We start from the raw sequence: 13,836 nt of genomic DNA on the forward strand, positions 1-13,836 counted from the left end.
TTTTCTAGAGATCTTCACCAAAGCTCCCGATATTTTGCTATGCATTTTCTCTGATTTTGGTCAATGTAAGACTCAACGGGATCTCCCTGCAAATCTCTAGATTCTTCTCTCTCTCTGTGTGTGTGTGTGTGTGTGTGTGTGTGTGTGTGTGTGTCTTTCCTCTCTGGAGTTCTGCCCTATGAATTCTAGCTGCCATGTTCTCCCCAAGTTCTATCGCTGTCCCTTCAACTCAAGTGGCTACCAGGCTTTGTTTATATTTCTACTCGTACTGCAGACTAGAATCTCCATTTGTTTCTCTTCCCTCAGATATCATAGCCCTCTGTTGCCTTTTGTCTCATTTCTGAAAACTGCTTTATGTACTTTGTCTAGTTCTTTGCTTGCCTAGGTCAGGAGGGTAAAATCATCCTCTATTGCCCCTTCATGGCTGAAAGCAGAAGGTAGCATACATTGTTTTCATAGTTGGACAAAATATAAACTTATTACCTTCTTGATACAATTGAAAATCCATGGGTTAGTGAAAGTATTTTTTTCTAAAACATGTTTTGGAGATAGGGAACCTGACCAGAATTACAATTCAGTGTCTACTGTCCATTTCTTCTGATTTATATAGGATAACTAGCATCAACACACAGATTCTCATTGTGCTTCCAGAGACTAGAGAGTTCAGGTCATTATTAAGAAGACCATAATTTTAATGTACTAAATATAGATATGGATAAATGTGGTAAATATATCAATAAGATTCCTTAAAATTTTTAAGAATTATTTTTTGTTTAATTGAATATGGTTGTGGAAGAGGATAGTTTAACCTGCAGATAAACCTATATGATAAATTTCTACCAATACTATTATAATAACAGACTTTATAAAGAATAAGAATGGAGGAAGTAAATGTACTTGAGAAAGTGTTTATGGACTTAGACGCTTATGTAGCATTGGTAGATAATGAGTAATTGTAACAAAAAAACTAGAAAGAAAAGGAGAGAATAAAAGTCAAAATAAGCAAACATGATTTATATTTTATCAATGTCCTGAGATCATGATCACTGAAAAGTATATGCTTATTAAATTTAGTTTAGATTGCAAAAGGCAAGGGTGGATGGAGTTCCAATATTAGCAGATTTTAGAAGAGGAAAACTCTGGAAAGAGTTTGGCCAAAATAGTTAAAGGACAAGTTTATAAAAGAAAAGATAATAATTGTTTATCTCTGAGACTCTGATGAGTTATCTGTCATAGCTGCTTAACATAATTGATAGTTTCCCTGAATTCACATCTATATATTTTTACCACTTTTTGCAATATAATTTACCCTGAACTGAAAAATAAGTAATAATTTAAAATAACTATTTTACTACATATGAGGGGCTCTACTGTCTTTCGATTTTAGGGTCAAATAAAGCTGGTATATCAAAGAGATTCTGAATAAAATAGAATAGACAACATAAAATTTAATGTCTCTCTCATTACAGTTTTAAATCAGTGGTCCATTTTTGCTCCGTACAGACCCAAATTTCATTCAAGCAATCACTTCACAGTCCCATTTGGTGCTATTGTTGTTTTGTTTTGTTTTTTTGTTCTGTTTTGTTTTGTTTTTTGAGACGGAGTCTCGATCTGTCACCCAGGCTGGAGTGCAGTGGCGCGATCTCGGCTCACTGCAAGCTCCGCCTCCCGGGTTCACGCTGTTCTGCCTCAGCCTCTCCGAGTAGCTGGGACTACAGGCACCTGCCACCACGCCTGGCTAATTTTTTGTATTTTTAGTAGAGACGAGGTTTCACCGTGGTCTCGATCTCCTGACCTCGTGATCCGCCCGCCTCGGCCTCCCAAAGTGCTGGGATTACAAGCGTGAGCCACCGTGCCTGTTGTTTTTATGGTTCAAGCCCACACATGGTTCTAATAATCCAGGAGAAGAAAGAGTACTTAGAGGAAGTATGTTTATGTCATGAGTCCTAGATCTGGAATTGGCAATGTTACTTCTGCTCAGAGTCTACTGTTCAGAACTTAAGTCACCAGTGACGAGAAACTACAGACCTATCTAGTTGAATTGCTTTATGCTAAGCCAAAATTTTATTGCAACAATAGAAGAGGTATTATTAGATAATTATGATTTTCTACTATGATTCTGTGTCAACTCCCAAATTTATATTCTTCTTAAAAAATCTATAATCAAGGAATAAAACCTCAAATCAATTCAAAATCAATTTTCATCAAAGTTCATTTTCATCAACAGCTATGTCCATTTCACTCTGTATCCCACTTTTTAATCATAGCATTCTACTGGTAGAACTTAAATCACCCAAAACATTAGCTCCTCTCACCCACATGAAAATATCTCTAAAGATATAGCCAAAATATTTCATTCACTCATCAAACAAATTTTCTGCAAACATTTATTGAGCTAGTAGAATACCGCACTGGGCACTTGTCTAATCATACCAATTTTGAAAAAAAATGAGTCCTTTTGGACAAAGAGTTGGATGAAGGAACTACTAAATAGTCATATTTTACAGGGACTTAATATGATTGAATATGAGTGGAAGAGGAGGATGAGGGTCCATTTTCTGCCAGTGTGAAAATGTGGTGCTATTCACCAAGAAGATATCAATGGTGGAAAAGCTTTCAGACAAATAATAACTTTCAGTTTTGTGATATTAACCTTGTGGTTCCTGTGAGACATTTGGGTAGATGCCTGGTTTATCGACTGAAATACAGTTTAAGAGCTCAGGATAGAGGTCTGATATAAAATCATAATTTTGAGCTTGTTATCATATCAGCAGAAATTCAGTGATGCATGTCAGAAAGGCTATACAGGGATAGAACAGTCACTGAGCATTACACAACACTAAATTTAAACTACAGACAGAAAAAATCCAGTAAAAGAGAAAAATATGTCATAATCAGAGAATAGGAATAGATTGAGAAGATACAGATGCACCTTTAAGTTCCTTGAAGATAAGTGCTGTGTTTGTTCATCTTTGCAACATAGTACATAGAACAAAGGGAGGATACAATAAATGTTGACTGAACTAAAAATGACTGTTCTGTGTGGTAATGTGTTGCATATAATTTTTGAAATATTGAAATTTTTTTCAATTTTGTTAAGTGATAAATATTTTTAAAAAACAATGTATCTGCATTTCAAATTATCTCTTATAATGTATTTGAGTAAATAAAATGCCACATTCTAAAGGTATGAACAAATGTAAGACTGGTGATATAAATTGTCAAAAGCTTTCCAGAACTATTTTACCAGCTTATATGTCCACTTTCTCTTAAGGCACAGGACCATTACAAGCATTGATTTCTATCTTTTTATTTTTCTTTTAGCTAATTCGATAGGTAACTCATGTTTTCTGAATATATTGAGCCATTGATTCTGTGTTTCTATGTACCAGCAGTGATTTCACCATTCTATACTGAATCTAAATAGCTTACAATAGATACTACGTTCCATTAATTTTGGTATTTTTATAATGGGTTATTTTTATCAATATTATTTGTGTTTTTCTCTACTTTGAGGTGGAACGTTCAATAAAGCCTAATCACAACTGCTATTACTCCACATATTTTCTCATATATTACATAGGTATACCCAAAAATCCAACCAAAATAATCACATTTTATTGATATTACTAGTTGTCTTCTTTTTAACACAAATAAATGTGTCTTTTCTCTTTTTCTTTTTTGCTATGATTTTCTTGCCTTTCCAAGTCAAATTCCACTCTAGAAAGGGCTATTCAATGAATCTAAATTTAAGTATTAGAAAGTACACTCTCATTCCCTTCTATTATTTGTCTGTTATCCATTCTCATACTTGAATCCCCAGAACAAGTTAATTTAAGCAGAAAGAATTACTTACATGCCTTGAAAAAGATTGAGGAGCCAGGCTGATGCTTCCAGTAATACAGCAGATATATATGGAGGTCTATGTGTATAGGATTCTTTATTTAAATTGATAGCTAAGTAGATTTTTGCTGAAATTTACTATTTGCAACTCCACCCAATCTCCTGATTTATGTTTTGACTCTTTGACCAAGTTCCTTGCTACATTTTTATAATACATATAATCAAAATAGTCAAATCAAAATAATATTTGATTTTAACTTAGTAATCTAACTATAAGACCAATATCTTTGACCATATATCAACTGGTACTTGTTTTCAGTAATTCAAGGAATGGGAAGCACATAGAAAGTAGTAGCACATATACATTATGAGAGATGGTACTTTGTCTATTTTTTATTTTTAGTGCCTATTGAAGGCCAAACACAGTATTTTCTCAATAAACAAAATGAATGATTGTTTCATGAAGTGACGAGTTTTAATGAGAAATTTAGCATTAAGAAAAAGATAAAATAGAAAGAATGCCTCGTTCTCCAAGGCTTTTCATATTTCTATGTTCTTGTATTCCTTCCTTCCCATTCTCTTACTCTCACAGTTGGTTTGTCACCAACTTTAGAATATGGCAGTAGGAGTGCTACATTATAAGTATTTTGTTCAACAGTTTTAAATTATTTTAGTAGAAAGAAATCGCTGCCTATAACAATTATTCTCCCTCTTGATTTTAAGATGTTCTTCTGAAAAACCTTATCTATCCTACTGCTAGTGCATATCGCTCTTATTGCGGAAATCTTACATATTCTGTAGGGACGTTTTTAGTCTACCACAGACAACATTTCTTTAAAACCCTGACCATTCCAAAATTCATCCAAAAACTTCGTAGGAAGCAATATCTGACTCAAGCTGAAATAATTAAACTGCCAAAGAAAAGTTCCTTTTCCCAGAATATTATTCTTTAAACAGCAACATTTATGGTACCTATTTGTTTGTTTATGTCATTTTCATTGTAGGTTTAGAGTACTTGTAAAAGTAGAACAGCTGTAGGATCCATATTATATCAATAATTGATAGTGCTGTATGTACACTGTGAAACATTTTTGTCTGTAGATGGAAGCACCTGGGGAAAAGAAGCTCTGGATCAAAGTAGCCTCATTCAGATCTCTAACAGAATTAACAAATAAAAGAGATAAGAGACTAGAGGAAGACTGATTTTAGCTAAGAAGATGTAACAACATGTAGTAGCTCTAGCTGGATATGGTGAATTTCTAAATGATGCCATTAGAATTCCCTAAATATAGCTCTGTATTTATCATATAGAAAATTACTCCAGCTTAAATAATTTTTCTCAACAAAATTTTTCCTACATTTAAAAAATAAGTTACTATTGCATAATATATTATAGTGAGTATAAAACAGGTTACTTACTCAAATCCATATATTTTCAATTATGTAGAAGGATGATTTATAGCATTGTATATAAAAAGTTGCATAATATTAACAACTACTCTTAATATAGCACTTTACAACAGGCAAAACAATGTACATTATTTATAAATACATACATGAGGTTAAATTATATTAAAATGTTTGGGAGTTATAAAAATGGAATTCACTAGCAGTGATCTCTGGGAAAAGACAGAATAAAAAGAGAAGATTACATGATAAAGGTATGGATAAGGTTCTACTTTTTAAATTAAGTGGTTGGATTAGGGTATTCATTTTATTGTTTTATAGAAAGAACATTACATAGACAATTGCAAATACATTGTTTTAAAAATTAAAGTGTTGTGATAATGATTTTCTGAAATACCATACAAATAATTTTCTTTCACTATTGGTAAATTGAGGATACCCTTAAATGGTGAATCAGGTAAGTTATATGGAAAAGTTGTATTAATAATAGAAATGCATATGAAATGGCAAATTAACAAAACTTGAAGAGCTGTAATAACCAGAGGAATATTTGATAATAATACATAGAATATTGTCCACAATTTTTTTAACAATGGAGGATCCATTTGAGCATGGTAAGGACAAAGCATAGAGCCAGTCAAAATTGTTTTTCTTTGGAACCACAGGAAGTAAAAGACAGGGCTCAAAAAGGAAGGCTCTATAAATTTCTTCCCTGAAGAATCAATCACTCCAAACACAGAGACACCAAGAATACCAGAGGATAAATATAAACATCCAGCTAGAGAACAGCTTACAAGATGAGGTGGTCAAAGAGTAGAAATGCTGGAAATGGAGTTCAAACAAAATCTTTGAGGGATTATCCAATTTAAGAAGAGGTAGATTTAAGGGAGTATTCTAAGCAGCAGAAATTAGATTGTAATCAAGAGATAGGACCAAAAGCTGGAAACAGTATCAGATTCAGATAGATCGGGAGACATAAGGAGCACTTGAAATAAAGTTGTCAGACCCTTGTGGTGATTTTGGGGTACAAATACACGTGCTGACTGCCTGAGGTTTGCTGACTTTCTGAATCTTAACATTACAGAATAAAAATGGAAAAAATAAAGAGAGAAATCTTCAGGTATATTCCTTACCGCTACACCTATACTCATATATTCATAAGCACACACCAGTCCTAGTGTTTATAGTTGTCATTTTTAAACATTTTGGGATAAACCTACACTATTAACAATAACAATGAAAAATAATCATGTTAATTTATTATTTTCTTATTTGCTTTCTCCTTCACAACAAAGACAATTTTGTGGATGTAGGGATCTCTGCATTTTCTTCATTCTAATCCAAGGTCTAGCACATTATTTGGCACATATTAGGTGTTTTTATAAAAATTTGCTAGCTGAATTTCTGCCTTGAATTCTAGATTAAAATGTGAATAATTAAATGAATAAGTGAACTAATAAGAACTGATCATTATGAGCCCTACTTTTATATAAAAACCTCATGGTTTCAGAAAAAGTATGAATAGAGCATGGATAGGATAAGCTGTTGAACTGGTTAGCAAACCACATATAAGTGAAATAGGAATATGAGAAATAGGCTAAATACATAGCTATTTAATATCTTTATGTATAAAATTTTGCTAAGTTTAACCAGAATATTTATTTTTATAATTCTTATTTTTAAGACACATTTAATCAATTTTAATATTTTGTATAATATAGAATTGAAAATTATTCCAAATAGTGTATCTAAAACAATATTGGATGAAACACTACAATATGTGTTGAAACAATATGAGTTTTATGTTTATTATTACAACATACAATGTTTAAAATAATGTATGATGCCTACCTAAAGTGTGTCAAATTGTTAAAAAAAAAAAACCATTTTGATAGGAATGCTGACTTTGCTTTTCTGTTATTGAACAACGTTAAGATAGAAAATAATAACATAGAGATCTGTTCTAAAAGATGAATATAATATAAAAACATAGTTATTTAATTTTTTGATTTATAAAAGGAAGATTTTGGCTCAGCAGGTTCTCTGATTATTCACTTGCCCCTTGCTATATATATAAAAGTTGAACCCAATGTTGGATCTTAAATAAATGAAAATAATTCTAGTTCTAAAACATACAAGCACATATATATGATATTGTAGTGAGTACTGAATTATATGGCCAACACCAGATGTATTATAAGTTATATGACTAGTTTTCCTTTCTTTTTGTTCAAGTTTTTTCCTATATTCTTGCCATAATAGTTTCTATATGTAGCATACCTGTAATATCTTGCATAACATCAAAACAAATTGTTCTTTTTTATGTAAAATTGTCTGCTTTTTATTTTTGAGGATACATAGTAGGTTTATATATTCATAAGGTATATGAGATATGTTGATACAGATGTATAATGCATAATAATCACTTCAGGGTAAATAGAGTATCCATCACCTTGAGCATTTATCCTTTCTTTGTGTTATAAATAATCCAATTATATTCTTTAGTTATTTTAAAATGTACAGTAAATTATTGTTGACTGTATTCACTCTGTTGTACTATCAAATACTAGATCTTATACATTATATCTAACTGTATGTTTGTATTCATTAATCATCACCACTTCCTTCTCTTTCCCCATTACCTGTCCAAGACTCTGGTAACCATCATTCAACTCTCTGCCTCCCTGAATTCAATTGCTTTAATTTTTAGCTCCCAGAAATAAGTGAGAACATGTGAAGTTTGTCTTTCTGTGCCTGGTTATTTCACTTTGGCATCATGACCCCCAGTTACATCCATGTTTTTGGAAATGATAGGATCTCATTCTTTTCTATGGCCAAATAGTACTCCATTGTTTCTATGTACATTTTTTAATCCATTAATCTGTTGATAGATGCTTAAGTTGTTTTCAGATTTTTGCTATTGTGAATATTGCTGAAATAAACATGGGAGTGTGGGATAAATGGAATAAATCCCATTTAGTCACGATGAATGGTGTTTTTAATATGTTGTTGATTTTGGTTGGCTAGTATTTTGTTGAGGAATTTTGGATTTAAAATTCATTAAGGATACGGGTCTGTAGTTTTTTTTGATGTGTCTTTGTCTGGTTTTGGTATTAGGGTAATACTGGCCTTGTACAATGAGTTTGAAAGTATTCCCTCTTCCCAATTTTTTGGAATAGTTTGAGTAAGACTGGTATTAGTTCTTCTTAAATGTTTAGTAAAATTCAACAGTGAAACCACTGGAACGTGGGCTTTTCTTTGTGGGAGACTTTTCATTATGACTTTGATTTCTTTAGTTGTTATTGGTCTGTTCAGGTTTTGGATTTCTTTATGATTCAATCTTAGTAAGTTGTATGTGTCTAGGAATGTATACATTTCTTCCAGGTTTTCTAATTTATTGGTATGTAGTTGCTCATAATACTCCCTAATGATTCTTTGAATTTATGTGGTATCATTTGTAATATATCACTTTTCATCTTTGATTTTATTTAGACCTTCTCTTCTTCTTAGTATGGCTAATACTTTGCCAACTTTATCATTTAAAAGAACAACTTTTCATTTTATTCATCTTTTGTAAATTTATTTCTACTCTAATCTTTATTACTTGATTCTAATAATTTTGAGTTTAGTTTGCTCTTGCTTTACTAATTCGTTAAGATGCACAATTAGGTTGTTTATTTGAAGTTTTTTTTTTTTTTTTTTTGCTTTTGTGATGTAGGCATTTATAGCTATCAAATTCCCTCTTACTACTGCTTTACCTATATTCCATAGGTTTTGATATGTTGCATTTCCATTATCGTTTCAGGAAATTTTTCAATTTCTTTCTTAATTTCTTCATTGACCCCTTGGTTATTCAAGAGCATATTCTTTAATTTCCATGTGTTTGTATAGTTTACAACATTCCTCTTGTTATCGATTTCTAGTTTTGTTCCATTATGGTCAGAGAAGATACTTGATATTATTTCATACTTTTTAATTTTTTAAGACTTGTTTTGTGATCTAACATATAATCTATCCTGGAGAGCCGAGAAAAAGAATGTATATCCTGCAGCCATTGGATGAAATGTTCTGTAAATGTCTATTTGGTCTAAAGTGAAGATTAAGTCTGATGTTTCTTTTTTGATTTTCTGTCCAGAAGATCTGTCTCATGCTGAAAGTAGGGTATTGAAGTTTTCAGCTATTATTGTATTGAGGTCTATCTCTATAGCTCTAATATTATTTGCTTTATTATTTTGTATATCTGGTTGCTCTAGTGTTGTGTGCATATATATTTAAGATAGTTATATTTTATTGCTGATTTTACCCCTTACTCATTATATAATGATTTTCTTTGTTCCTTTTATAGTTTTTGTCTTGAAATCTATTTTGTCTGATATAAGTATAGCTATTCCTGCTTTTTATTGGTTTCCATTTGCATGAAATATGTCTTTCTATCCCTTTAGTCTGTATGTGTCATTATAGGTGAAGTGTTTTTTTTTTTTTTTTTTTTTTTTTTTTTTTTTTTTTTTTTTTTTGTAGGCAACAATTCATTGAGTCTTTTTTAAAGGATCAGTTCAGCCACTATATCTTTTGACTGGAGAGTTTGGTCCATTTAAATCCAATGCTATTATTAATAAGTAAGGACCTATTCCTGCCACGTTGTGGTTTGTTTTCTGGTTGTTTTGTGGTTTTTCTCTTCCTTCATTTTTTCCTTGCTCTCTTCCTTTTAGTGAAGGTGATTTTCTCTGGTGGTAAGATTTAATTTTTTGCTTTTGATTTTTTGGGTATCTGTTGCATGTTTTTTGATTTGGGATTACCATGGGGCTTGCAAATAATATCTTATAAGCCATTATTTTAAACTTATGACTTAACACAGATTTTATAAACTAGCAATCAAGCACTAATAAAAACTATATACATTAATTCTGTCTCACCATCTTTTAACATTTTGTTGTTTACTCACCATAAACACAGTGTTATGATATTCTGTGTACTTATTACCAGTGAGTTTTGAACATTCAAATTGCTTTTTTTTTTTTTTTTTTTTTAAGACAGGGTCTTTCTCTGTTGCCCGGATTGGAGTGCAGAAACATGATCTTGGCCCACTACAGCCTCAATTTCCTGGGCTAAAGAGATCCTCCTACCTCCTCCCAAGTAGCTAGAACTAATTTTTTAATTTTTTATAGAGAGAGGATCTCACCTTGTTGGCTAGGCTGGTCTCAAACTCCTGGGCTCAAATGAACTCCTTGTCAAAGTGCTGGGATTACAGACATGAGCCACCACACCCAGACTCTTATTGTTCATTAAGGTCCTTTTCTTTGGGATTGAAGAACTCCCTTTATCATTTCTTTTATTTTTATTTATTTTATTTTATTATTATTATTATTATTACTTTTTTTGAGACGGAGTCTCGCTCAGTCGCCCAGGCTGGAGTGCAGTGGCATGATCTTGGCTCATTGCAAGCTCCTCCTCCCAGATTCACGCCATTCTCCTGCCTCAGCCTCCTGAGTAGCTGGGACTACAGGCACCCGCCACCAAGCCCAGCTATTTTTTGTTTGTTTGTTTTTGTATTTTTAGTAGAGACGGAGTTTCACCCTGTTAGCCAGGATGGTCTCGATCACCTGACCTCGTGATCCACCCTCCTCAACCTCTCATAGTGCTGGGATTACAGGCATGAGCCATTGCGCCCAGGCTATCATTTCTTATAGGACAGGTCTGATGTTGATAGTATCCTTCAGTTGCTGTTTGTCTTGCAAAGTCTCTATTTCTCCTTCATGTTTGAAGAATATTTTCACTTATGATACTATTCTAGGGTTTGAGATCCTTTTTTTTTTTTTTCTTCAGCACTTTAAATATGTCATGCTACTCTCTCCTGGCCTGTAAGGTTTCCACTGAAAAGTCTGCTTCCAGATGTATTGAAGACACAATGTATGTCACTTATTTATTTTATCTTACTGCTTTTAGGATCCTTTCTTTATCCTTGACCTTTGAGAGTTTCATTATTAAATGTCTTGAGGTAGTGGCATTTGAGTGAAATGTGCTTGATGTTCTAAAACCTTTTGTAATTGAATACTGATATTTTTCTACAGGTTTGAAAAGTTCTCTGTTTCATTATCCTTTCTACTCCATTTCTCCCTCTCTCTCCTCTTTAAGGCCATTTACTCTTAGATTTACCCTTTTGAGGTTATTTCCTTAATCTCGTAGGTGTGCTTCATCCTTTTTTATTCTTTTATTTTTTGTTCCTCTGACTATGTGTTGTCAAACAGCCTGCCATCAAACTCACCAATTCTTTCCTCTGCTTGATCAATTCTGTTGTTAAGAAACTCCGATGCGGCCGGGTGCAGTGGTTCACACCTGTAATCCCAGTATTTTGGGAGGCCGAGGTGGGCGGACAGACTGGTCAACATGGTGAAACCCCATCTCTACTAAAAATACAAAAAATTAGCTGGGCGTGGTGGCAGGCGCCTGTAACCCCAGCTACTCGGGAGGCTGAGGCAGGAGAATTGCTTGAACCCAGGAGGCGGAGGTTGCAGTTAGCCAGGATCGCGCCACTTCACTCCAGCCTGGGCAACAGAGCGAGAATGCATCTCAAAAAAAAAAAAGAAAAAAGAAAAAGAGACTCCAATGTATTCTTCATCATGTCAATTGCATTTTCAAATCCAGAATTTCTGCTTGATTCTTTTTAATTATTTCAATTTCTTCATTAAATGTATATGATAGGATTCTGAATCCCTTCTCTGTGTTATCTTGAATTTTTCTGAGTTTCCTCAAAACAGCTATTTTGAATTCGGTGTCTGAAAGGTCACATATCTCTGTCTCTCTGGAATTCATTCATGGTGCTTTATTTTGCTTGTTTGGTGAGGTCATGTGTTTCCTGGTGTTGATACTTGTGGATGTTTGTCTGTGCCTGGGCATTGAAGAGTTGGGTATTTATTGTAGTCTTTGCAGCCTGGACTTGTTTGTTCCCCTCCTTCTTGCAAAGGCTTTTCAGATATTCTAAGAACCTTGGGTGTTGTGATCTACATTTTTGGTCACTTCAGCCGTATTTGCATTAGGGGGCACCCCAAGCCTAGTATCACTGTGGCTCTTGCAGACTCATAGAGGTACTGCTTTTGAGGTCTTGGATGTTATCTGAAGAATTCTCTGAATTACTCTTTTTTCTCTTCCCTTACTTTCTTCCAAACAAATGGAGTCTCTCTCTCTCTCTCTGTGCTAAGCTGCCTGGAGCTTGGGGAGGGGCGACACAAGTACTCCTGTGGTCAGCACCACTGGTACTGTGCTTAGTAAGACCTGAAATCAGCACAGCACTGAGTCTCATCCAAGGCTTGCTGTAACCACTACCTGGCTACCACTTGTGTTCACACAAGGCCCTAGTGCTCTACAATCTGCCAGTGGCAAACCCAGACAGTCTTGCACCTTTCCCTTGAGTGTGGTGAGATCCCCTGGCCCCAGGTCCACAGATGCCATCCGAGATCCAGGGCCTGGAGTTGGAAACCCTGGGAATCCACCTGATCCTCTACTCTACTGCAGCTGGGCTGGCACCCAAGACACAATACAAAGTCCTTTCCATTCTTCTCTTTCCTTTCCATAAGCAAAGGAGTTTCACCCAATGGCCACTATCACCCTGGGCCCATAGCAAGAACCTCCTGGCTATTACCAATATTCCCTCAAGGCCCAAGGGCCCTTCAGTCAAGTTGTGGTGAAGTCTACCAGGCCTGAGACACTCCTCTCAGGAGAATAGGCTCCCCTCTGTTCTAGTATAGATCCAGAAATTCTGACCAAGAGCCAAGGCCTTGAATTGGTAACTCCAAGAGCAGACTTGGTGCTCTACCCCACTGTGGCTGAGCAGCTACCTAAGCTGCAAGAGAAAGTCTCCTTTATTATTTCCTCTTATTTTCTCAAGCAAAAGGTGTCTCTCCCTTGAGCCACCACAGCTGGGAATGTGCTGGGTCACACCTGAAGCCAGCACATCTGAGTCTCACCCAAAGTCCATGGTGAGTACTACCTGGCTACCACTTCTGATTATGCAGGGCCCAAGGGGTCTTTGGTCAGCAGATGATGAATCCTGCCAGGAATTGATCCTTTCCTTCAAGGTAGCAGGTTCTTTTCTGGCCCAGGGTGTGTCTAGAAATGACATCCACATGGTAGGGTCTGGAATGGGGACCTCATGACTCTGCCCAATACCCTACTCAACTATGGCTGAGCTGGTATCCAAGTTGTAGGACAAAGTCCTCTTTACACTTCCCTCTCCTCTCTTCAAGAAGAAGGAAGAAGTTATCTCCCCAGGCTGCAAGCTGCATTGCCTGGGGTTGAAGAAAGAATGACACAAGCACTCCCTTGGCCACCTCGGCTAGTGACTCACTAGGTTGTGTGCCCCTCAAGTCTACTGGTTTGAAGCTCAGCACAGCATCGAGACTTGCCCAGGAATTGCAGTCCTTATGGTTCAGACTGCCTTTTGAGTTTATTTATAACCCCAGAGCCCTTTAGCCTGTGGTACCAAGGTTTGCAAGAACTCAGATTCTGACCATTGGAATGAGCTAGAGTGGATTCTCCTCTAGCTAGAGCTGATCTAAAAGCTCCCTCCATTGGCACTGGCGGAGTTCTTCC

Source organism: Nomascus leucogenys, chromosome 5 (genome assembly GCF_006542625.1).
Source record: "Nomascus leucogenys isolate Asia chromosome 5, Asia_NLE_v1, whole genome shotgun sequence".
Lineage (NCBI taxonomy): Eukaryota > Metazoa > Chordata > Mammalia > Primates > Hylobatidae > Nomascus > Nomascus leucogenys.